Source organism: Amblyomma maculatum, chromosome 7, assembly GCF_055883805.1.
Source record: "Amblyomma maculatum isolate TAMU_Amacu chromosome 7, ASM5588380v1, whole genome shotgun sequence".
Lineage (NCBI taxonomy): Eukaryota > Metazoa > Arthropoda > Arachnida > Ixodida > Ixodidae > Amblyomma > Amblyomma maculatum.
Genome location: NC_139350.1, coordinates 57,788,326 through 57,814,449, shown reverse-complemented (window position 1 = coordinate 57,814,449; position 26,124 = coordinate 57,788,326). Strand labels below are relative to the sequence as shown.

The window sequence follows — 26,124 nt, the reverse complement described above, 5'->3', positions numbered from 1 at the left end:
TCATGCTGAACTGAGCTTTCTTGAATATGTAACGAGATGGATGGAGATGAAATTTTAAACATGTTTTTTCTCCCGACACCGCCGCTTAAAGTAAACAGTAATAACAAAAAACAGGACGATCTTTGAATGCTTCGTTCTTGTTTCGAAGCTACGGCTATAGGGACATCCGTTCAGCAAACCCGGCGTTGTTCCGTCGGTGTGCAGGCATCTTGGCAAGAAACTACTGATTGGTCGATGGGGTCATCACCTCACAACAACATAGCCTCGCGCGGGAACCTCCAACACCCCTCAATGCTCATACAAAACATGACGCTATGCCTGGGACGAAAATGATTAAGCAACATCATCATCATCATCAGCCTGACTATACCCACTGCAGGGCGAAGGCCTCTCCCATATTTCTCCGATTAACCCGGTCTTGTGCTGCCTGCATCCGTTTGACCCCTGCGAACTTCTTCACCTCATCCGCCCGCCTAACTTTCTGTCGCCCCCTGGCATTACATTTGTACTGTCAAATATTATTCGCATGTGTTTCAAATAATACAGTTCTTTAATAAACTATTCTCTTCAAGAAATATATCAGCCATTTTAGAATTGCAACCATCGACCCCGACTGCCGGCGGCTGTGTTTCGATGGAGGCGAAACGAAGAGGCGTGCGTGTGCTGTGCGATGTGAGCGCGCGTTGAAGATCCCCAGGTGGTCGAAATATACCCTCAATATACATATACTAGAACAATATGGTACGATTCTCTGGTATTTTTCTGACCTAATTTAGCAAGAAAAATAAGTATTGTGAGGCAGAAGAACGCACCAGCAAATTCACCTTTTTACTTCAGGTAGGCCGAAGCAGCAGCTACCGACTAGCCACAGCTTAGCAACACTTCGTCTTCTTCGCACGACCCGAAGACCGATGATGATTACGCTGAGATGAAGATGAAGGTCACTCACAGTGCTTACAACATTCCCCCTCTCGAACGAAAGCGACCATCCTGGTCGCAAATTAAATCTTAAGGTCGGCGGTTAAAGGGTTTCAAGCGCGACACGTGCACAATCTCGGTGCCGCGACACCGGCGATCGCGAACAGGCGATGCAGGTGTGATGAGATAGTTTACAGGGGAAGTTTGTTCCAGAACCGTGTACGGGCCAATAAAACGGCTCAGAAACTTTTCACACAGGCCGGGGATGCGAGTAGGTGTCCAGAGTAGCACTTCGTCTCCAGGGCGGAAAGACACTGAGCGATGAGTCGCATCATACGTGCTTTTCCTGGAAGCTTGAGTGGCTTCAGTTTGAAGGCGGGCACGATCACGGCAGTGGGCGATACGAGACACGAACTGTTCGTGGGAAGGCGCGGCAGAAGGAGTAGAAGCTGTGAAGAAAGATGCTTGGAGGGAGAAGGTAGGATGGCGGGCATAAACAAGAAAAAACGGAGAGTAGGTGGTGGTTCGTTGAACGGCAGTGTTGTAGGCGAAGGTTACAAAGGGGAGTAAAGAGTCCCAGTTGTTGTGCTGAGGGTGAATGTAGGTGGATAGCATATCAGAAAGGGTGCGATGAAAGCGTTCCGTGAGGCCATTGGTCTGAGGGTGGTAAGGAGATGTAGTTTTATGCACCGTGCCTGAAGCATGAAGCACTGCGGCGAGGACGGTGGAGAGGAACGACTTGCCACGATCGCTAAGGAGGAGGCGAGGGGCGCCGTGGCGAAGAAGTATGGTGTGGAGGAAGAAGTTGGCGATTTCGGAAGCGGAGCCGGAAGGAAGTGCTGCGGTTTCAGCGTATCGGGTGAGGTGGTCAACGGCAGTAACGACCCAGCGGTTGCCAGCTGGAGTCAAGGGCAGGGGTCCATACAAGTCGATTCCGACGACTTCGAAAGGTGTGGAAGGACATGGGAGAGGTTGCAAGAGACCGGCAGGAGGCGACGTAGACCGCTTGCGTCGTTGACAAGGGATGCAAGACGCTACGTATTTTAATACTGAGGTTGAAAGGCCAGGCCAGAAGAAACGACGTTTGATGCGGTCGTAGGTTTTGTGGTACCCAAGGTGACCTGCGGTGGGGTCGTCGTGAAAGGCTTGTAGAACTTGAGGACGCAGGGAAGAAGGAATTACGGGAACCCATGTGTGGCCCAGTGGGCTGTAGTTGTGCCAAAATAATGTGCCATCCTGTAACTTGAAATTTTTGAGCCGACGACGGAGACGGGCATTTGGAGGTCTAATAACACCGCTGAGACTATCAATCAGCTTTTGACAGTAAGGGTCAGCACTCTGGTGGTGAGCAAGATTGCAGGGTATATCTGGCATGGGAGCAATAGAGGCGGCGCTCAAAGACTGCATAACTGTAGGGTTTAAATGGCTTGACTCCGTTGGGACAGGAGAGGAATGCGAGGACATGGGTTGTGACGGCAAAGCAATAGGGCAACGAGAGAGAGCGTCGGCGTCCTTGTGCTTCTTGCCCGATTTGTAAGTGACAGTAAAGTCGTACTCTTGAAGGCGGAGGATCCACCGCCCGAGACGACCGGACAGATTTTTCAAAGTGGATAACCAGCATAGGGCGTGGTGGTCAGTGACGACTGTGAAGTGACGGCCGTACAGGTAAGGACGAAACTTCTGAACAGCCCAGACGACGGCGAGACATTCTTGTTCGGTAATAGTGTAGTTTTGTTCCGCAGAAGTCAGAGTTCGGCTCGCATAGGCAACAACATTTTCTGTAGAGGTGTTTTGGCGTTGCAGAAGGACAGCGCCAATGCCATGGCTACTGGCGTCGGTGTGCAAAATTGTCGGTGCTTTATCATCAAAATGGCAGAGGACGGGACCCGAAGTCAGAGCACGCTTCAGAGTTTCAAATGCTTCTTCGCAAGCAGGAGACCAGATGAAAGGCGTGTCGTTGTGAAGAAGCGCATGTAAAGGTGAGGCAATAGAGGCGAAATTGCGGATGAATCTGCGGAAGTATGATGCCAAGCCGAGGAAACTGCGGAGATCTTTGACCCGAGTTGGACGGGGAAAGTGCAGCGCAGCAGCGATTTTTTCAGGGTCAGGCTTAATTCCTTCGCTGCTTACGAGATGGCCAAGAACTTTAATGGATTTTGATGCAAAACGGCATTTCTTCGTGTTTAGCTGTAGGCCAGCGCTGGAAAGTGCTGTCAAAACTTCATCGAGACGAGTAAGGTGATCAGGAAATGACGAAGAAAAAATGACGATGTCATCTAAGTAACAGAGACATGTTTTCCATTTGAGGCCGCGGAGAACTGTGTCAATCATACGCTCGAATGTAGCAGGAGCGTTGCAGAGTCCAAAAGGCATTACATTGAATTCGTATAAACCGTCCGGTGTTGCAAAGGCGGTCTTCTCTTTATCATCTTCATTCATGGGGATCTGCCAGTAGCCTGATCTTAAGTCAAGGCTGGAGAAAAATTGGGCACCTTGCAAACAATCGAGGGCGTCGTCAATTCGAGGGAGGGGATACACATCCTTACGAGTTATTCTGTTTAGAGCACGGTAATCTACACAAAAACGAACCGAACCGTCTTTTTTTTGCACTAGCACAACAGGCGATGACCAGGAACTAGACGATGGGCGTATGATGTTGCGTGCAAGCATGTCAGCAACATTTTCCTGAATAACTTTGCGCTCGGTTGGGGAAACACGATAAGGCCGGCGTCTAACTATGCTTGATCCGTCGGTGAGTATGCGATGCGTTGCTGCAGCGGTTTGACCCAGTGTGCCGGAATTGACGTCGAACGAGTCTGCGTGCTTGTTCAATACAGCGAGCAATGCGTCTGTCTGGTCTGTTGTCAGGTCGGTGCTGATCGTGTGGCGAAGTGCTGCACTGAGCGAGGCAGGGGATGAATCAGAGCGATCGGAGGTGGAAATGGGAAGAAGTGTGACAGGCTGGGCGGAAGCAATTGATGCAACAGTAGAGTCGCGTCGCAGAAGAATGGGCTCTGATGTGGTGTTGAATGCGGCGAGAAGAGAAGAACCGCTGGAGAAGCGAAGAAGGGACACGATGATGATAATACCTCTTGACAGGAGACGAGGGCTGGGTGTAATCAGGACGTCGCCATCGGTGACGGCGTCAGAAGTCACAGATAGAATATCTTCGTTGCCCGGATAGAGGACGTGATCGGCAAGCATAACTACACGGGAAGAAAGTGGTTCTCTATCGGCAAGAATGTTGCATTCAGTGACTTCAATAGTGGGAGGGGAACACGTAATGACTGCTGAGGCGTTTTGGAGGAAATCCCAGCCGAAGATGAGTTGATGGACACAGGAGGATAGGACAGCAAACTCAATGAAGTGCAAGATGCCATCAATGGTGACTCGGGCTGTACACGCTCCACAAGGGTTAATATTCTGTCCATTTGCAGCACGTAAAGGAGGACCGGTATAAGGTGTGCGCACCTTTCGCAGTTTTAAACACAAGTCAAGTTTCATAATAGAAATAGCGGCGCCGGTATCAATTAAAGCTTCCAGTTCATGTCCCTCAAGGAATACAGTCAACATGTTTGATGGGAGCAGAGGAGGAATTGGAGAGACGACAGGCGGTGCAGTTTTACCTCCGGAAACTGCACAGGTTAGTTTTCCGTTTGGCGGGCAGAAGCTGAAGATGGAGGGCGAAGGGGCGACGAAGTCCGGCGAAAGGGTGACGGGGAGCGACGACGCGATGGCCGTGCTGTCCTAGACCGGTCAGGAGAAGTCGACGGGGAGGAAGAGGGACGGAGGTCATTATCGGTGTAGTACTGGCGAGGAGGAAGCTGGTAGGCGTCGTCACGTCGAACGTACCCATAGCTCGCGCGCTCATCTCGCAGTCGTCGGCGACAAACGCGTGTTACATGGCCGCGGATTCCGCAGTAGAAACATACTGGACGAGGTGGGAGAGGCCGCCAATTACCATACACCGGTGGTCGCGGGGACAGGGCGGCGAGGCTGGGTGGGACAGGCGCGTGATGGACAGGAGGACAAGGAGGAGGAGCCGCAGTGACTTCAGCATACGTCGGAACGTTCGGAGCATACGTCGGAGCTGGTGGTTCTGTAGCCATGGGACGATGGAGTGAAGTAAGCTCCTCCTTGATAATGCCACGCAACCCAGTAGATTGAGCAGGTGGGCGTGAGAAGGCAGGAACCGACGAAATATCATTGTGGAGCTCTTCCCGTATTATAGATCGTATGATGGTGCGCAGATCAGTTTCGGGAATTTGGCTCGGATCCCAGGTGTTGTTGAGGCGGCGCGACTGTAGATAGTCAAGTCGCTGGCAAGTGGCACGAATGTCTGCCACCGTGACGGGATTTTGGGCAGCTAGAGCTGCGTAGGCAAAAGAGCCAATTCCTTTTAAAATATGTCCGACACGTTCAGCCTCGACCATGCCATTGTTAACTCGCCGGCAAAGGGCGAGTACGTCCTCAATGTAGGATGTGTATGTCTCTCCTGGAAGCTGCACACGGGTCTCTAGCTTCTTTTGAAAAGAGGCCGGACCAGCACCCACAGTTCCAAATATCTGGCGGATCTGTGTCGTGAATTGAGGCCAGTCAGGAATGGCGTCCTCATGGTTGAGGAACCACGTCTTAGCCACGTCACTCAGGTAGAATGAGACGTTGAGTAGCTTCATAGAAGCGTCCCAACCGTTAAAAGCGCTCACCCTATCGTACTGCTGTAGCCAGTCTTCGACGTCGTCACCGCGGAGACCGGCGAAAACCGGAGGGTCGCGCTGACGTGAGGTAACTGACCAAGTTGGGTGGGTCAAATGGTGCTGAGCAAGTGCACCTTGGGACGTCAGTGGTGCAGAGGTGGCATGGGCAGCCGTGGGATGCCCATCGGTAGCTACAGGCGCCGGAACGATGAGAGCAGGGGGATGTGACTGCGCCATGGCGGTTGATGTGCCGCCAAGAACACGACCGGAACGGAGCTCCAGGGGGTGCCGCGTTGAGGACGCTGGGATCAGGAGTCACCTCCACCACTTGTGAGGCAGAAGAACGCACCAGCAAATTCACCTTTTTACTTCAGGTAGGCCGAAGCAGCAGCTACCGACTAGCCACAGCTTAGCAACACTTCGTCTTCTTCGCACGACCCGAAGGCCGATGATGATTACGCTGAGATGAAGATGAAGGTCACTCACAGTGCTTACAGTATTTTCGTTTCCGGTAATATACTTACAGCTTTGTGACTTAAAAAAACAAAAAAACTCGAGGCTTTTAGACAGCATTTTTTTTACCTTGTTTATTCTTGTTAGAGATATTCTACGATTTAGCGCATCGGTTGGTGAAAGGTTTGAACCCAGAAGACGGCAATAACGAAGGCGTCAGTAGCCCCGTCACCGAGGGATGCAAAATGCGCCTCTGCTCCATTGATCCTCTAGAGTGCTTAGTTGGGATGGTCAGTATAGCCTTCTTAATCTGATCACTGCGAAGAAATGGCCGACGCAAGTAGGAATCGACCGGGCAGGGTCTGTCGTTTTGTGTGCTCATTTCGATACCAATCAGTACTTTAGGGTGATACCATGAAATGCAGTAAAGGCGAGCTCCCATACAATGTTTATCGCTTACATGCGTACTCCCGAAACGAGGACATGAAAGGAAAGGCTCTTATATTGGCGCTTCTGAAACAAGCCTGCTACTCAAACTTGATTATTCCTTCGAAACGCTGTGGTGCCCTTGATTGAAGACATGTATTTTAATCGCTGTTCTGCTTACTCCCATGGTAATAATTTTTAGGCACCATTTCAGAAATAAGGCTGGCTATAATACCGTAGAAATAAAGTTTTCAGAACGAACCTTGTCAAGACGTTTCATATTGAAGAGAGCCAAGACGCTTATCAAATAACGGCTCGACCAGAGCTACGTTTCCCTCGGAAAAGGAAAAAAAAAAAAATTTGCGCTTTCTTCAGCCCCGATTCAGGGGTATAGGACTCGTAAAAAAAATATCTTCGCTTGCTTCTTCGTTATCGGCCAATATCTAGTCGGTATGCACTGTTGCCTCACTGATGCTTGTCGTGATCACTTCAGCTGCTGCACATATTTCTGGGTAGTGCGGCAAGATTGCGATACATGGTGGAAAGCAGCCTTCTAAGACACTGTCATTAGTAAAGCATTCCATTTCTTTTGCTGTAATCGGATGCAAGCCAAGCATTCATAATTTCCATAAGCCTAGAGGAAGACCCTCAACCGACCCAACGTGGTGGCGTTACAGGTAGACTTCGACCTGCGGTTAAAAACCATCACAAAAAATTTGATCACATACCTCGATGTTGGCAACTTCATATAAATCTAAATGTCTATTTTCTCTAGTGTGTAATGGAATAAGCGAGAAAAAAGAAATAAATATAGATTATTACCTGCTGTTTAGAATAGCTGGCGTAAAAGCGGAACTGTAGACACACAAGGTACGCTTAGACAGAATTCAAAAAGTGTATACATCACCGCTTAATAAGACTCTTGCAGAGGTGTGCAATGACAAAATCAGAGTATTAGGTGCGGAATAAGCGGTCACCTTAAATTTTTCATGCAGTTTTGTAGAAAACCAGCAAGAAACGTTTGCCGATGCACCGTCGCTAGAAGTTATTTGATAAGACCGTGCCTTCTTGAGCCTTTTAGAGGGATGGCTTTCATTAACCAGTCGAGTAATTATATACACATTAGCATGACTTTTCCACTTCAGAACAAAGGCTTCTTTCGTATCTCAATGTTCCATATGTCCCATGCCATCTGCAGCCGTATTACGACCGTAGACTACCTAATCTCGTCTGCCAAATGGTGTGCTTGCCTACTCTTGTTGTCTGGGTCCGTTACCCTTACCAACATCAGTTATCTTCCTTCCGTACCACGTACGCGATGTCAGTGTCCATTTATTTAACTGTTATGTCTATAACCTGTTTTGGTTCACTGATCCACTCTGCAGTCTGTCTCGTACGTTAAAGCTTTTTTTTTTCCTCCATATAGTGCACGGCTCACTGCGCTGCCAATTTAGGTACAACCCTGCTTTGACAGCGCCCGATAGCCCATATTACTCGGAAGATGCAAATATTATATGCTTCTATAATGAGGAATACTGGTAAACTGCCATTCATGACCTGAGATTAACGAAAAAACAATCTTCATTCCATTTTTACCTTTGTTATTTTACTTTCGCGGTCCGGATATGCGCTGTCTACCCTACGTAGATGTGAGTGCTTACCCCTTTCCACGCTTCACTGCCCACGTTGACTGCTGTCTCGTTGACAGACAAAGCAGCACGACGAAAAGAAAACGCAAAGATAGGCTAAATAAGGTGGTATTTATATGGCACCACGTTATATAGTCACGCTCTGTACATATAGATAACTACAAGAAAAAAAACGATGTCCTATTGCAAATAACATTTCGTCCACAACAATGGCGTATTACTGTGTATAATCACGTTACAAAATACCACACCGCATCTGTCGGCGGTACTGAGTATGCACGACAGCGACAGTTACCCATGCAGTAGTTCTACATGACCAGCTCCCGGCATAGAGCTTGCAATGATGTCTTCAATGCCCAGACATCCTACCAAGTGGCCAGTCTTGGTAGCCGTTGCAAACTCATGCCTCGAGTTCTGGAGCACTACCACAGCCTCCTAAGGACTCCAAAGACACCAACAGGCACATAGGCTTTACGGAGGTATAGTGGTGGCGACCACGGTGGAACTGAGATGACGCCCAAGATCTCCATCTCGCTTAACGCCACCGAAGCTTGATGCTCCACGCGCTCCACATCGTGAACATCGAAGCTTTAGATAACTCTCCAACGTCGTCGACGATGTGAAGTCAGGGGGGTAAAGCGCTCCAGCTGCTCGCAAAGGACCGCCTGAAGAGCTACGGAGGAGTCGAGCTCAAGTCTAGCCCACGGCTTGACGAAGGTCCACCAGTTCTGCCTTTTTGTAGTAGCAAGGTCAGAAGCTGGTGCTTCTGAGGCTGTAGCCAGAAGGGGCAGTCCGGCATCCGCTAGGCGAAGAGTTCGACATCGTCAGTCTGACGGGTCGAACCTTAAGAAGCAAGTACCACTCGCCAGAAGCAGACGAGAATGGCGTTTTGCACGGCGTTGACCCCGGTCTCCTCCATTGGTTCACGCTGATCATCGTGGTCTTCAGCGCGAGACACCTCGCACTGCGAAACCATACAAACAGAACACATTTTCAGTACAAACTTGAGGCAGCATCCCAGGCCCTGTACGAGGCGCAAAACGCTCACCTTGCATTGCGCCGTTGAAACGAGGAACTCTTGCTGTTCCAGTACGGAGAGCAAACATCTTGTAGAAGTCAGACAGCTACTCGCTCCGCAATAGCCTCGCACAGAGCACGAATGGGCCGTTCCAGAGTGACCTCGGAAGTCGGAGCTCAAGCCTGCAAGGGCAGTGTAGAGTAAACGCAGCAGGATGTGCAACTGTCGGCTCCAGTACACCAGGCTCGTTCCGCCTGAGGGAGGCTTACGGATCGCCCCAGAATACAGCGGATCGGAGGGGCCCGCTGCTGTGCTGGGCGACAAAGTTGACTTCTGCGAAGCCTTCTTTCAAAGCCAGTTGCGATTAGGAGGTCGCTGAAATGCCGCCTTCTTGAGGATGGCCGGAAGACAACACGGAGTCGCTGTTGTCCAGCGGTGTAGAGCTCGGAGTTTGGGAACGCTTCGAAGGACAGCACGTTTGCTTGATGGCTAGCGTCGAACATCGACGCGTGGCCGCGTGCGGCGCGCAGTGTAAGGAGCTGTCTTCATCCTTCTCTCTATCGGAATGCTATGAAAGGTTGCTCGGATGCTGATACGCCCCGTGCACCGCTATAGTTATAGGGACGCCTCTGAAAGCCGTCTAGCGGTTGTTTACAAAATTCCTTCTGTGATGCGAGTAGCCGCTGCTTATGTGTCGCTGCGAGAAATGCCGACATTCGTGGCGGCGATTTTTGATTTTTTTCTTCAAGTTCATGCCGATTTTTCTGCGGAGTCTGAAGCATTTAATTAAGGTATCTCATTGTGCAGGAGCAAAAACATTTATGCAGCTACAGCCACTTGGGAGAAACTAACGCGTAAACGCGCCGCGTGCTTCTTACAAACAAATGCTAAATTACAAGTTGCAAATTTGAGCCTGGCTTTGTTGTGGGTATGCTGCACCAACTGATCATTTCCTTCAACAGAATATGTGGTGTTTTATTTTTCTTTTTTATTTACCCTTCCCTTGCTTTGTACGCTCTTTTCATATAGGCCAATGGTGATGCGCCTCGACCCAATATGTGACACATTTCACGTCACGCGATGTCATCGTCATTTTCTTTGTCAAAGAACAAAAAGTCCCGATGGAAAATTCAGGAGCAGTTTAAATGCTCAGATTGACGTTAAATTTTTTAAGCAAGTTCCGTAACGAAAGAAAGATAATTGAGCAGAATTGAAAACTGAGTTAACTTCGAGTGGGGTGGAATTCGAACCTAGGACTTTCGTGTTGCTAGACAGACACATGCTCATATCGCGAAGGCTCGCGGGTTCAAACTGAATAACGGTATACCTACAGGGACACGAACGGTGTCCGACAACGTAATCGCTTTCTGATCTTAATATATTATGCTTATTAAGTGTCCCCATATTTAAAGCATCCCCCACGGGATAGTCATGACGATGGATTGCATCGGGGCGATGACACGTTCCATAACCACAGCCTTCAATAAATTCTACGCTTCGTAAAGCTTACCGGCTTAGGTAAGAGGGCAAAATATTTAGACATGCGACTCTTAACGAGTAGCACTCTTAAACCATTGAATACATGTACCATGGGCTTGGAGCACTGATTTTAACTCATTATCTCTCGTACCCATCATATCCGTCTATACTTCGCACCCAAAGCCCATGAAATGACTTGAAAAATTAAAGCCACAAAAATATGCAGCACTGTCCTAAATAAATGAACTATTACTGGTTTACTCAGTAATCAAGACATTTTGCTTCCTCTATGCCTAAAAGCGAATGGTAGCGACCGTCAGAAAGTTCACAATGACGCGCATATATTCTATTCATACGCTTTCATATCAAAATATAAGAGGGTAAGTATAAGCGGTTCATAACGCGAAGGGAACTCAAACAGTTAGCCCCAGGTCGATCATATCGCCTACGTATCTGGGTAGAATAATTACAAACTACACCACATTTGCTATAGCTTTCGAACATTTACCGAAGGAAAACGTATTGCTAGAGATGCCCTTTAGATCACAGTGCATTGGCAGCTGAGGCAATTTATGCAACGATGCAAAGTGCATGGGAAACCAAATTCAAGACGCGATGACTGTATAGAAACACACGGCTAGCAGGCGACGCGGCCGGCTCGCACCCGGATTCACTTATCAACTCCGCCACCAGTGGCGTGGCCGTCGCTATGCGCGGGGTGTATCCCTTGACCTCTGAAGCAATAGCTTCTCAGAGCTTGGATTTTCCTTTTATTGCGAAAGCCATACTACTCGCACTTTCAAGCTTTCGCGTGACCCGGCCGCAGTTACGTCTTACCCACGTGACGCTGTGACGTCACACTTCACGTGACACACGGGCTGGCAGAAGCTGCCAACCTGGGTCTCTCGTTTCACATGGGACGGTTATGTCGGAATCAGCCTGCTAGGACCCTGGCATTCACGTTACCCCTATAGGCCACTAAGGCACGTTCATACGGCTTGGTTAAAGCTGGGCTTTATATGTGGGCTGAGGAAGAAGAAAAATAGAAAAAGAAGAACGCTCAGTCACCCGCGGCTAATGCTTTCGCTCAATATTTGGTTCATCAGCGTTGAACCCTTGTGATTTTTTTTTAGTAGCGCTCATATTTTTTTTCTTTCAGCTGCTGCGCTAGCCTGGTTTAACAATTTTTTACCGTATTTTAGACGAGTTAAAGAGAGTGCGTTAGCACAACCATGCCGAAAAAAATGCGCTTCGGCGTCGAACGTCTAGCTTCGCTGCCTCGGAAAATCACCAGCACGCCTCTTGAAGGTGGTAGTTGGCACATGGCAAACACTGTGACCTTGCACCTTACATTGAAAGCATCGCATTCTCAAGAAGTTAAGAGCATCTCTCTGGCTGACTGCAGCTGGCGGGGGCGTAGACGGGAACTGGTAGGTCGAATGTGTAATAGAGCGCTACTGCCAATTTCTCATTTTTTTGTGGAAGTCGCCGGACGTGTGGTTGGTCAGCGGGTAGTGCGGCGTCACGAGATCAGAGAGCATGGTCGAGTAGTAAGGAGTTGCCACCTTAAACAGCACGTTTCATCTGGAGCAGTGAGATAGGAATCGAGCCCACAGGACCCTAGCCACCCGTTTCAAGTTTTGTCGACTCGAAAAATTTCGAGCATGCGTCTCGGAGGTGACCCAAGAGCATCCAATTCTCTGACCACAACCACCTGATAATCGCATTCAGCTCAAAATCGCCACCTGAAGGAAATTTACGCATCTACAAGACATGCTATGTGGTTCATATTTCCTTGAAGGAAAAGTGCTATCTGCGCAATAAATGAATTATAAAAAGAGCAATAAGGCTTCTGCCATTTCTTTGCATAGGCGTGCAATCAAGTAGCATGCTGTAGAAAAGCCCTCGCGTATATGCCGTATGAATCTCACTGATCTTTCTTGAATGTTTTCTGGCATTGTTTCCAACTTCTTGTTTCAGTTTTTGTTCTCTGACTGCTCCGATTTATTTGAGCCTTCCGCAGAAGGCGCTCCCCTATCCACTAATGTCCTGGGGGGCGAGCAATCAGGTAGCTCTTCCAAAGTTTGAAAATAACTTTAGTTTGCGAGCCATCAAGCAGCGATATCTGTTCTCAAATGCATCTCGTGTGTGATCGGTGCTCGGCTGTAGGAATCTCGCCTAGAAACAGATGCTACGCAACGATGACGCCAGCCGCCTCGCCGGTTGCCATAGTCGCCAGTCGTTGGGACGCCACCCAGGCGGCAAGAGAGACGACGGCAAGCACATTTACCTCGGTGGTATAGCCTTCCCCCTTACTTCTTAGGCGCTATTTGCGCATTTGGCATCAGTAAACGACCTCCACGTGACGCCATATTTCTCTCTTTCAGATCAGAATTGTGACGCAACGACGTATGTACCTACCTTAAATTGTAAGCCGTGCAATATAAACGGGTTTTACACTTTGGCAAGCTCTGCGCTAGTGTAAAAACGCCAAACAAACTCGTCAAGTGAGGCCTGTGGATACTGAAGGTGTGGCAAAGCGATAAGGAAGATTTAGAGAGAAAACGTGGAGGCAGAAGAAGGTGCGAGCTGCTGAAACACCACAATTACCTCTTAGGCAGGGGGCTGACCGTAATAAAAAACGTGTTAAACACGTTAAACACGTTGTTCAACAGGAACGTCGTATCGCTTTCGCACCCCCATTAGTTTATCCAAGCTCAAACTCTCTTAAATATTTTTGCTACATCTGTTTAACTACGTATGTGTAACCGTAGCATGCTCTCGGTACGAAGCTCCTCCCTGGTGTGACGCAGCTGTTGCGAATAGTAAAATTGTTTCGGCGACGGTGACAACTTTTCTCTCATGGCCACCTCTGTGGTATAGCTGGCCGGCATCGCATCCGAAGTATAAAGCGGCACTACATATTTTAGCCCAATCTGGGAGAAATATTACTTAAAGACACAGCGCTCGCCTCCCGCCTTCCGCCGGACAGTGATATTCTAGTTTGGCTACCAAAAAATAATCAACAGTTTAAGAAACAGTGGATTGTATCGACTCACAAGAGCTGCAGCGCTTGGTTACCAGCTGGCGGCAACAGCACTTCTATCGATTCGTGGAGCACAGAGAAATTTTTATACTCCTTTTTATGACTGTTTCCATTTCAACACAAGGTGGCATAATGAAAGCTTCAATGAATGTTTAGCCATTCAGGCAACCGCGGTCATGAAGTAGACACTGCATATATAAACTGATTATGTAAATTTCTTCCAGAAGCCGCAAGCACGCCGAGTTCCTCTCAGTTGTCTTTGAAAGGTTACTTGAAAGAACGTATGGCTGTCAGCCTGTTCATTCTTGGAGGTTATACACAACACTAGGCGACTAGGCAAAGACGTGTTGTTTTTTTTTTTTTTTTCCCCGAAAAAAGTGCCCAAGTCTTGTCATTTCGTTGTTCCTTGATTGCAGGCAGGAATAAAGAGTTCGCAAGTTTTTTTTTTTTTAATGTTCTTCATTAAAAATAAAACGCTAGTGCCCTCGACTTATATTATTTCGCCAGTTTTTGAAAGGAGTACAACTAGTATATGGGACCTTTTGTCCATTTTAATTTGACTTTCAACACTTATTGTTGCGCTTGCCCTTTTTTTTTCTTGGAGAGGGGGGGGGGGGGCATTTCTGTTGACTCGCTGTTCTGTGAGACGTGAAAGCTGCTTTCAAGAGCAGGATTGCATGTTTATGTACGGCCTTTTTTTTTCTTTTTTTTTTTATAGAGATCTTGCTGGTTTCAGAGGCGTTGTAAATTATGGGAGCAGTGAAGATGGTTAGCTATTTTAGCACCTAACGTTTCCCGTACTACTGTTGGGCGCTCGATAGCAACGCGAGGTTTATAGGAGGCCGTCAATGATACCCGCATCAATTTCAGAATTTCAGCAACGCGCCTTATTCCTTCAACAGGTCATGCTAGCCGCTCGTCCTGCGGCTGCGCGATGTCCTGCTTTTTTGAGGCAACCCACAGAGCGCCGCCTCTCAAGTTAACACATTTCCGTCCGCAAAGAACACTCCTCCTCATTTGTAAAAATGGTTGCCTCAGACCTTCCACCGTACGCCTCAGCCTTCTGTGCATGCTTATTTATTGGCACACTTCGCACATTCTGACTCTTCCAGAAAACTGAAAGCAGTAATTTAATTGTGCGTTGCACAAAAAGGAAAAAAAAATAAATGGAATCTCAAAAGAAGTCTCAAAGAAATCTTTCGAGTACTTTGCCTCAAGAAACGGAAATCGTGGGGTTTGAATAAGCTTATTTCATCCTTGTCTCATAATTACCTAGCAAGTCGAAAATTGCATAAACAGCCGGAGTGTCAAACCCGCCTCTGATTATTTCACTCGGGGCTCACTCATTCACGCTTCCTCTCTATGTGCTCATTATAATGCCAAGCGGAGGCGGCGTTTTCCTTTTATTTGCGAGTCGAGCACTTGGAGCCCGGCCAGTGATGCTTTTAACTACGCTTCATTGCCTCGTGCAACGCACAAAACCGGCAACAAAGAAAAAGGAGGACTTTTCATTTCGGGCGGCCGCGCTTCTTTCGCCACTACCCCGACGCAAATTCGCAACGCCGAAACGAAAGAACCCGGCGAGCATTCGTCAAATGAAACGACTCCTGACGCGCGACAGTGCGGCGCCCCCTTTCACATCTCACGGCGCCGCCGGATCCCCGCGCTCTGGTGCATTGCAGTGCTCCAAGGGCCGCAGCAGCAGCACTGCCGCCGGCCGAAACTTGGCCCAGCGCCAGAAACGCCGCCGGGACACGCCATTCGACCGAGTCGCGGCCGGGCAGGTTGGGAAGGCCCGACGTGGCTTTAAAGGGCCAGTTTATTCCCGACGTTGTTCAATTTGTGTTTTCCCACGCTGAAACAAGCACGGATGCTGCGAAAGGAGCTGCTTCACGGGATCTCTTGGCGACAGTCAACAACAGAGGAGCACAATGAAACTAAGCGAGAAACGCAGTCCATAAAAAAACATTTTACGGGAGAGAGAAGAAAAAAAGAAGTTAAAATGTGGAAACATTTATGATGCATATGTGTTTAGAAGAAGGTACAATATGTCTCCAGGATACTGATATTCAGGTCCTTCTATGACGAAGTGCTGTTTCGAGGATAATCTAGTCTGCGGCTCAACTGCTTCGGGTCTTTGTTCAGTGGCCGTAAACTTTCAAGGGCTCAGGCTTAAGCTTACAAAACCGTCGTTTGTATAGCTCCATATTCTGCTAATAACACCCGTATACTTCCTTACAACTGATGTGTAACAGAGAAAAATTACGTTCGAATCTAGAAAGCCAGAAGCAATACGTAATGTTCTTCAAATAACGTCCTTGTGTGGTGAGGGAGCGGCGCTCTGTTTTTTTTTTTTTTTTACTACAGTAAGTGCAGTTTTTCACGTTATTGAGCTTGCCTGTAACAGTTCAGTTCAACCAGGTGTTGAGGAAGACCCATAACTCTGCCGAGTGTGCTCGGTCAATCTTTTGAATGCAAAGCCTGAAATACAATAGGCCATCGATCACCAATGTTCTGGTAAGAAGTCCATAATGCCAGGAAAAATTTTGTTTTGGGGTCTAAAACACAGTCCACATTCTTGCGCGTTCTGGTTATACAGGCAAGATAACACTGACGGAAGACAACTGTGTGGCGAACGTAAACGTATAGCTCTGACAACATCATCATCATCATCATCAGCCTGAGTATACCCACTGCAGGGCGAAGGCCTCTCCCATATTTCTCCACTTAACCCGGTTCTGTGCTAGCTGCATCCACTTGACCCCTGCGAACTTCTTAATCTCATCCTCCCACCTAACTTTCTGCCGCCCCCTGCTACGCTTTCCTTCCCTTGGAATCCAGTTTGTTACCCTCAGCGACCATCGGTTATCCTCTCTTCGCACTACATGTCCTGCCCATGTCCATTTCTTCTTCTTAATTTTCACTAGAATGTCGGTAACTTGAGTTATTTCTCTGACCCACTCTGCACGCTTTCTATCTCTTAATGTTACCCCTACCATTTTTCGTTCCATAGCCCTCTGGGTTGTCCTTAACTTAAGTAGAACTCTCTTGGTTTGCCTCCACGTTTCAGCTCCATAGGTGAGTACAGGCAAGATGCAACTGTTGTATACTTTCCTTTTGAGTGATACCGGTAAGCTGCTAGTCATAATCTGCGAGTGCTTGCCAAATGCGCTCCATCCCAATCTTATTCTTCTTGTTATTTCCTTTTCATGGTCCGGATCTGCGGTTACTACCTGTCCTAAGTAGACATATTCGCCTACTACTTCCAGTATTTCGCTACCTAATGTACACTGCTGTTCCTTCCCGAGGCTGTTGAACATTACCTTAGTCTTCTGCATATTGATTTTCAAGCCTACCTTTCTACTTTTACTGTCTAGGTCATCGATCATTATTTGCAGTTCATCCCCCGAGTTGCTTAGCAAGGCAATGTCATCAGCAAACCGCTCTGACAACACCCACCTCAAAATGAGGAAACGCTGGAAACACCTTGTCACAAAGGGTGTCAACGGAAATTCGCCTCTCAGTAATAAACGTGTCACTAGAGAAACTGCTGTCGCGTTTGCAACACGCCGCATAATTGTGAGAGTAGGATGCGACTCTTGTAGGCGCCAAATATTTTCTTCTTGGGCACCTTTTCTACTTTTCTGAACGGTTGAAGCCCTGCCTGGTTGTGCTGCCGCTTATAGATACGAAATTGCAATTGGTTTCCCGTTGCATTCTTTTGTGTCGTCGGAGGGCGTCTTCTACGCCATTGTGCATAAAGACACTTCTCGGCCAATCTCGGCGTTTGCCCTTCGCTCTCCGAAGCATTCCAAGAAATGAACAGTCGGTCGGCAAAAATAGAAGTATTAAAGGAAAGAATCCAGAAAACGGGCCGCAAATCATGACGGAAGCTAATATTGAGTGCTTTAGAACATGGCTCCAGAGAGACTCCTAAAGAATGCAGAGCACAATAGCATTGCACGAGAACAATCGTTGGCGAGGCATCACTTCGTGTCCTCGCGTGTCGTCGAGCAAAGTCCTCATAGGACATGTCCTCACAGAGAAGGACACTGTGAGGACATATCTTCCGCCGCGCTGTACACCCTAGGTTTGGTGTGGGTGGTAAGACTTGTCTCAAAGCAACTAAGGTTAGGAAGCGCAGCGTAGTTGTGGACTGGATATTTCGACCACCTGAGGTTTTTCAATCGCGCTAACATTGTCTAACACACCACCGCCTTTATTTTCGGCTCCATCGAAAAGCGGCCTCCAAGCAGGGATTAAACACGCGTCTTCAGAATAAGCAGTCATACCCCCAAAGAACTGATCCACCTCGATGAGGCACAGTTTATCCTCATGGATGGGTATACGAAATAAGGCACTTTAGTGATGTTGACAAAATATTTCTTCAACCGGAAATTTAGATATTTCGCTTAACGGTATGGCATAATTACGTGCCTGAAGAATTATGTATTTAATGGTATAAAGAAAAAAAGAACGAGTGCTTACGCAGCGAGAAAACCTTCGATTGACAGTATCTAAGAGACTCGCGAAAAAATAAACTTCCCCGTGAATGCTTGTGCACAGGTGTGTTCAGTGGCGAGAAAGCAGTAAATCAGGAAGGCTTGAGGCGAACAGCTATTAGCTGGTGGTACCAAAACTTAGTACGGAAGCGATACTGGGGAACGCAACAAATAACACCCAGATTGGACGTCACGGCCGAACCAGCTTGAAGACAGAAGAAGCGTCAGAGTCCTAGCCGAAATTAGCTAGAGGAAGTTAGGGGAGGAGGAGTGTATGCGCAGAGACCAACTGCTGGTGACTCCGATATGAAAATTAGTGCTGGAAGTATATAACGAGAAAATGAAGGGATAGAGGTAATGGCAGCCGATGTATTTTTCGGGGAGGAGAATGAATACGGCTTTACAAGAGGAATACAAAATGGCTGTGGCTTAGCCCTGCTATGCGAGGATATACGTAGCGAAAAAGAGTCGTTCTTTTCTCTGTTCAGGTGTCTGTGCTGCCCGCTTTGCCTTTTTGAGTTCATTCTTTCTCTGCTTCCCAGCCAATTATTCCAGGTGACGACTTTTGTACCGGAAGAGTTAATTTTCTCCTGTCTGTACTGCCGTTCTGCAACGTCTTCGTTCCTTGGTCCGTCGCACGGTGAATCAATTTCCGTATGGGCATCCATGGTTATAGGTACATATATCAAGGAACAAATTGGCAAAGAACAAGGGAAACTTGCAAAGAACATGCCTTGATATAGCCAACATTTTTCAGTTAAAAGAACAAGTCTAGGGCTAACTTATTATGGGCGGGAAACAGTTGCAAGTAAGAAAACAAGGGACTAGTAATGTGTTGAATGAATGCCGCTCGGAGGCACTGCCAATGTGACGCTTTTCGGGTATATGAATGGCCCCATCGGAGACATGGATACGTGGATAGATATACAGCTAGAGACTATAAATTAATGCTAGAACTTTATCAGCGAGCGATTTTGTTATTTCAAATAGAAAATATGAAAGTGCAGAAAAAATCCTAATAGAATTCAGAAAGAGGAAAAAGGCCACTGAACACCACGTTATATGGCAGGGGATGTATAGAAGCTAGCAAAAGTGCGATATTATACGAGGAGGGGAAGTGCAGATTGGGACGTGCCTGCAGACGGTGTACCTTTCCGAAACAAAAGGCAGAAAACACTAAATTTAAATTCAAAATTGAACGACGAGCAAATAGTGAATACGGCTGCAGGTGTCAAGGAAGCGATGTAGGAGAGTCCAATGAAAACATTGGTTTAAATCCAGCTGAAACAACTCATCTATAACAAAGTACAATATGTGAAAGTTGAAAATCGATGGAAACAGAAGTGGAAGCCACGAGAATGGTGGATAAAAAATTAGAGGCATTCCAGGAGCGATGGGCGGCATCATGATAAGAGAGCGAGGCAAAGAACGTGCAGCTTTTTTATGATGAAGTACACAAAAATCGGCATCATAACAGCAAAGCCTGGAAGCATAGATCCTCATTTAGAGTAAAGCAAAGCAGTCTACTGTTCGCTGCATGGCGCAGGTTCGCAAGGCAGACACATGTGGGTCAAAAAGAAAAATAAAACCCTAGAACGATATCGGTTGCCTGGCTAAAAAGAGATAGAAGAGAGTAAGAACTAATTCGAGATTCTGAGGGAAGCTGTTTTGAGTGGGAAGACGCTGGGAAATAGAATACCTCAGGTAGAGCTGATCCACTTAAGAGCGACGATACGATTATCTCTCTCTCTCTAACATAAGCTGTGCAGGACAGCATAGCAAACAAGTGCTGTGAACTGCCCAATATTAACTGCAAAAAGTGGGAGGAAAATATTCCCTAATGCAAAACACTAGGATTAGACAAACTTTCAGCCAAACTAATTCACAATCTTCTTTCAAGAAATAAGTAAGCATTTTTAAAAACATTGGAAAAAGTGTTATCAGATAAATTATGCTACAGCCGGAAACAAAGTTGAATAAATGCGATGAGTGGACAGAGCAGAGGAGATGGAGCCGACAGAAAATCTGTCATACTGATGTCGATAACTGAGGCTATGTGCAGGCTGCAAAGCAGAGAATGAACTTACTGATTTGGACGAAGCTACAGTTACGCATAACACTACAAAGCGATAGCACTTCTTTTCGGTGAAAGTGAGTAATTGGTGGAGCTATCTATAAATGTTGCTGCTAATGTACAATTGCCTCTTCTGCTGTATGATGTCATCGCATAAACTACTGCGCTGAACGAACGTTGTACAGTTGATATTTTTCTGAAGTGGGAAAGTTCTAAGCGTTCGTGAAGTGTCTTTGTGCTCATGATACTGTTAAGCTTGTTGAAAACCCCCATAATAGCCAGTCATATCGAGCCGCCACGCTCAACGATGTCTCTATGCAGAAAGGAGTGTGCTGTGGTGCGGCGGCCATTTTCTGCGCAAAATCAACATCCTGTTTGGCTGCCTTTACTCAATGCATGTCTGAGTATCCCGAAATTTAGATGTGCACGGAGGTTAGTAGCAGGATGCGGGTGTAACTTTGTACGTGCTTAAGAATCGAGTAAAACAGCGCTAGGGGAGGCGAAACACGTGAACAACAGACACATGCGCTGACTAGCAACCAAATGATTTATTGTTACCTTTGATGCAGCAGTAGCAAGAGAGAAACACACAAAAAGGAATGCGCGCAACCACATGGAAAAAAGCATAGTCACTGATTCAGATAGTCATATTCCTTAGTGTATAACGTTATCGATTGGCTGCTGATGCAGGTGCCTCCTAACGTTTCTATATTGGAAGCCTCAGAGATAAGCATGGAGGTTTCATCTTTGTATCTGGCGATGATGGCAATGCTTCTCAAGCACAGCCCGTATTTGCCCTCTTCTGTAACTTTGTACGACACGTTCGCTGAATGAGTCCTGGCTAGGGGTGACGTGGTTCGATTCCTCGCTCACCCACCTTTTCCTTTTCAAAGATGCTGTTCTTCTTTCTTCAGTGACCATACGTAATTGTCATGGAATGACGTCATAACCTTCTACACACATGAGAACTTGTCTAGGAACTTCATCATTCTTTTACTGTGTGGCCGTCGTGGAGTGTGAATTACCCACGCGAGGTCACGTGGTTGAAACGCCATGACCCTCTCGACACAGTCAGGTAATTGTGCGGCCGATTAACTCATGTCTTCCCCCTCGACGACAGCTGAAATGGCATTGTAATAATATTCACACTTAATTAGAAAGTAATAGCATGCCGCAGAACGTTACAAACTGCTGAACGAGTTCGGAAGGAATAGGGGCTTAGATGACAGCACGTTCCTTGCCCAATGTAGAGAAATAACTAGGGCAGAAAACAGGTCCCTGCATTCAGCTTGAACAAAAGTGGTGCGTAGAGCAAAGTAAACAGCTCTCGTGGGAAAGTAAACAGTCAAAAGCAAACGCTGACCCGAACGTCCCTGATTGACTGTGCGCGTTTTGATGCGGAGGGAATGCGAAAACGTATTTTGTGATGTCGCTGCAGTGAATGAACTCATGTGGCTGAAATTGGGGAGCGACGTTTCTACCGTTTGTCCACATCAAAACAGCGGGGCTGAGTTGGACGTCCGCTGGCTTGAGCAAATTCGACGCCACCGCCTGAGTTCACACCGTATGAACAACTCAGGATGTGGCGTCGCAGTTCGATGGCGTCAGCAAAAAATTCCCAGTTGTTCTCGGAAGAGGAGGCTTGGGACATATCAACTGAAAACTTCGACAGCCTGTGAGCTCGCGCCGCATAAACCATCCACAGCTCAGTGGCATGGTACCGCTTGCCGATGAGCGCCAGTAGCAGTGCCCCCATTTTCGTTTTCGGGACACCGGCTGCGATATGTAAGTGACCGACGGCTGGCGCAGCTGTGTCTTTCAAACTGCACGCAACGGCACCAGCGTGTTCACACATTGAAAAGGGCACCTTGTCTCCTCCTCGGCACCCCTGCGCAACGATTAAGTCTCGTGGGTGATGCGATGTGACCGATCTTGAACGATAACCGTACTTATTTAAGAGTCCATCATCACTGTTCCCGAGTCGACATCTTGCCGGAAGAGGTGAGAATGCGCCGAGGACGTCTCAGTTGGGCGTTTCGTTAAAACCGCGCACATGGCTCCGCCGAAGTGATTACTGATTGTTCATTATATGAAAGTATATTCCTCACCCAGGGACAGGTGCCAGGGGACCCCCTTAAGAAGAAGGCTAAAAGTTCTCCGTTTCAATGCTCACCAATAAATAAGCCGTTTCTCTCTGAATTTCGTTCCGTCTCTGCTTCGGCGAGCACCACCTTATCTATGTCCGAGCGCCTGAAGCCGACACTTCTTCAGCACCTGGCAGCCTTGTAATCTTAGCCGATGCTGCTCTAATTTATGGCCGTGGTTAGCGTATTTAACATATGGGGTGCTCTAACAAATGTCTACTAATCCGGAGCTTTTCAATGCGACTTTTTCTGCCCGCTACAATCGTTTTTGGATCGTTAATCTAAAGAAACTACTACCATGAGGTTGCTTTCGTGAGCTTAATGCGCCACCGCTTTTGTATGGTCAAGCAGGAATGTATGAAGTGCAATGGTTACAAACTGCAGAGGTTGTAGAGGTGCGTTGCTTGCTACCCATGTGTATGACAGAACTTTGCTTATGAGATGGCTTCTGCCATTTTCGCCTTTGAGAATGTACGCGCTGTACGTTTACAGGAACCGAGTAAGTGCAAACTGTAAAACGGAGGAAAGCCGGCGTGTGTTTTCTTGTTGCCGCAGGCAATGTATCATTTCAATTAATTCCCATCTGCAGCTGAAAACTCGTGACCGGCTGGATTGATATTTCCCTAGCATATACAACTCGTGCCACGTGCGTAGTGTTTCATTGCAAGCATACAAGCCTGTAGCGAATGCGTCATCTGAGAGGAAACCAAGACACAAGGGAAGCAAGCAAGACAAGAAAAACGCATCCTCGCTTTTAGGCAGCCGCGAAGCCGCTTTAAGCATCACAAAACTGCCCAACGACGAACATAATCGGTCCGCGGTGCTGCCGCCGGCCGGCCGGCCGCGGTCGCGAGGAGACAAGCGCAACAGGCTCGAGCAGCACGCAGACAGAAAGCAGGCGCACCTCGTGTTGCACGATCAATCAAGAAGCCGCGGTGACGTCGCGCCAGGTGGTGCCGCAGAATTTCGCCGCTAGGGGAGGAGCGCGCGCTGCAGTCGCGCAGCCTAACTTGAGGTTGGGTTTCCTGTAGATATTCCCAAACGAACAATGGTACCAGGGTTTATTATGGTGACTGCGGTTACTGGGTATGGAAATAAAATCTGTCAGAGCTAGAAATAACTGCGGCAAAACATTAAACATGGCAATGCAGGGTGGCGTGGTCTTCGTTTCGTTCGAAGATGGGGAAACTAAAAACATATTGTGAAGAAAGTCTGAGAAAATTTGACGATGAGAGGTGATCCGCTAAGGTATATAAGTATTTGCACAGAAGAAGTGCCGACTCAAAGGGGTGAAAAAGAGCAAGAAAAAGTAGCCAGTAGGCTTGCAGCAAAGAAGGACGGGGAAATAAAGAACATTACGATAGGTTTAAAGCAAAGAGTATGAACTGGAATAATTAAATAAAGAAGAAAGCTGACTCTAGAGTACTTCGGCAAGGCTGCCGACTGAGCGAGTTGGTATTGGTTCATAACAGAAATCAACCAAAAGACGTTAAACAGAAAAAGGGAGCACACAAGACGAAGGCTGGACTAGCAACTGATATTTTATTGAAGGAAAGGGATAAAAGAAGACTCACACAAAGGTGCGTGCGCACATGACTCCCAAGCAGTGAGAGGGTGGACATCAAACGTCGGTCACTCTTGCTCTAACACATTGTCTAAGTATGAAACTCCTTTAATGTGAATATTAACCGACAGCTTCGCTACACACGTGTCTTTCGCTTTACTGATATAGTAAGCCTCGACAATCTCTCGGCAGATTTGTTGATTACTTGCATACACAACTGATGTTCCATGCAGATCAGGTGCACACACAGACGCGTCGTCCGACCTGCATTCCCGAGACTGGCAGTGTAATGCCAGATTGGAATTGGCCTTCCCCGCCGAAGAGTTAGAGTGCCCTTTAAGGCGCGCATCTGCCTGTCTGCCTGTAGTAGTTTTTACCACAATTCAAAGGAGTGTGGTAAAATACTTTCTTATTGCATGTGGGGTATATAAATTTGTGGGACACTGTGCGCTGTGATCTTGATCTCCCGTTTTTTTCCAGCTCCCTTTTGACGGCTGCGCAAAGACCACCAATCTTGTTCCTAAATGTGAAAACCACATCAACATTAAACTTTTTCTCAAGTTTCTTAAAGCGGCGCGAAATACATGCCGATAAGGAATCACGGCCACCTTTTGGCGCTGTGAAACGACACCTTCATGCTCAAATTGTTTGTTCTCGTTGCCAAACCGACTCAAAAGACGCTCTGACATGCGAGTGAGAAGAGTCATTGGAAAACCGGCTGCCTTTAACTTTGAAATCTGTCCCGAGAATACCTCCTCAACACGGTAATGACATGGCTTTCTTAAAGCGGACTTGATGATACCGAATGCCAACTCATCCTTCACCAACCTCGAGTGATCCGAATCAAAACCAAGAAGACGCTTCTCCGACCTGGGACTATAGCTCCAGCACGCATGGTCCCTCTCAAAACACAAGTTTAAATCCCGGAACTGGATTCGGTCCTGCTTAGGTGGCTCTGAACTAAAGGACAGGCCTTGACCTTCTGGCTTAAAGATGTCATCTTGTACCAACTTGTCCTCCTTATCCATAAAAATCATGTAGTCATTTATGTAACGAAATGCTACCATGCCGAGGGTTTCCAAATACGGCTGTATTGCAGTGTCCACTTTAGTTAGAAAAATGTCGCTGAGCAAAGGTGCGACCTGAGAACCGATGCACACACCTGATTTCTGGACGTTGAACGCGCCTTGCCAGCTAACAACGGTTGAGTTGAGGTAAAAAGATAACAAATCCATGAAGTTAGCAACGAAAATTCTACAAGCACTTGTAAACGCCACCTCATCGTTGTCTATAGTGATACAGTCTTGAACGCACCTCTAAAGTTTGTCTAGCGGGAGTGAGTAGAACGGGTCCTCTACGTCGATACTCTTAGCAGAACATCCTCCCGGGTTGCTGTCCATGAGAAACTGGGTCACTTTTGTAGAACTTGGAATCGAAAACAGGTCCCGAAACTTCAGCACCTTGAGGTGCCTCTGAAGGAATCAGGAGATCTCGTGCTGCCATGTATGACGCTTGCAGACAGAGTAGTATAGTAGTATAGAAAATAGGATTATGACTAGCAGCTTACCAGTATCGCTCAAGAGGAAAGTATGCAACAGTTGCAGCTTACCTGTACTCGCCTATGAGGCTGAAACATGGAGGCTAACAAAGAGTGTTCTATTTAAGCTCAGGGCAACGCAAAGGGCTATGAAACGTAAAATGGTAGGGGTAACGTTAGGAGATAGGAAGCGTGCAGAGGGGGTCAGAGAAATAACTCAAGTTACTGACATTCTAGTGGAAATTAGGAAGAAGAAATGGGCTTGGGCAGGACATGTAGTGCGAAGAGAGGATAACCGATGGCCGCGTAGGGTAACAAACTGGATTCCAAGGGAAAAAAAGCGTAGCAGGGGGCGGCAGAATGTTAGATGGGCGGATGAGATTAAGAAGTTCGCAGGGGTCAAGTGGATGCAGCTAGCACGGAACCGGGTTAATTGGAGAAATATGGGAGAGGCCTTCGCCCCGCAATGGGGTACAGTCAAGCTGAGGATGATGATGATGATGATAGAAAATAGATAACGCAGACCAGAACAGAAGTGTGTTATATAAGAACTCAAGCGTTCTACTGTTCAATAAAGAGGCAAGTCGGACTTAGAACGCGGCGCTGCAAAATATATT

The 26,124-nt window shown here is 47.4% G+C and overlaps 1 protein-coding gene and 1 long non-coding RNA gene across 2 annotated transcripts in view; one reads left to right on the top strand and one right to left on the bottom strand.

The window, feature by feature from the left end:
- Positions 1-13,793, bottom strand: part of LOC146183324 (uncharacterized) — a 96,280-nt gene extending 82,487 nt beyond the window's left edge. Inside the window, exon 1 of the long non-coding RNA XR_014708484.1 lies at positions 13,700-13,793. This is a non-coding gene — a long non-coding RNA (uncharacterized LOC146183324). The remainder of the gene's footprint in view (positions 1-13,699) is intronic.
- Positions 1-26,124, top strand: part of LOC146183323 (frequenin-1-like) — a 398,108-nt gene that overhangs the window by 46,514 nt on the left and 325,470 nt on the right. The gene's annotated exons all lie outside the window — the stretch shown is intronic.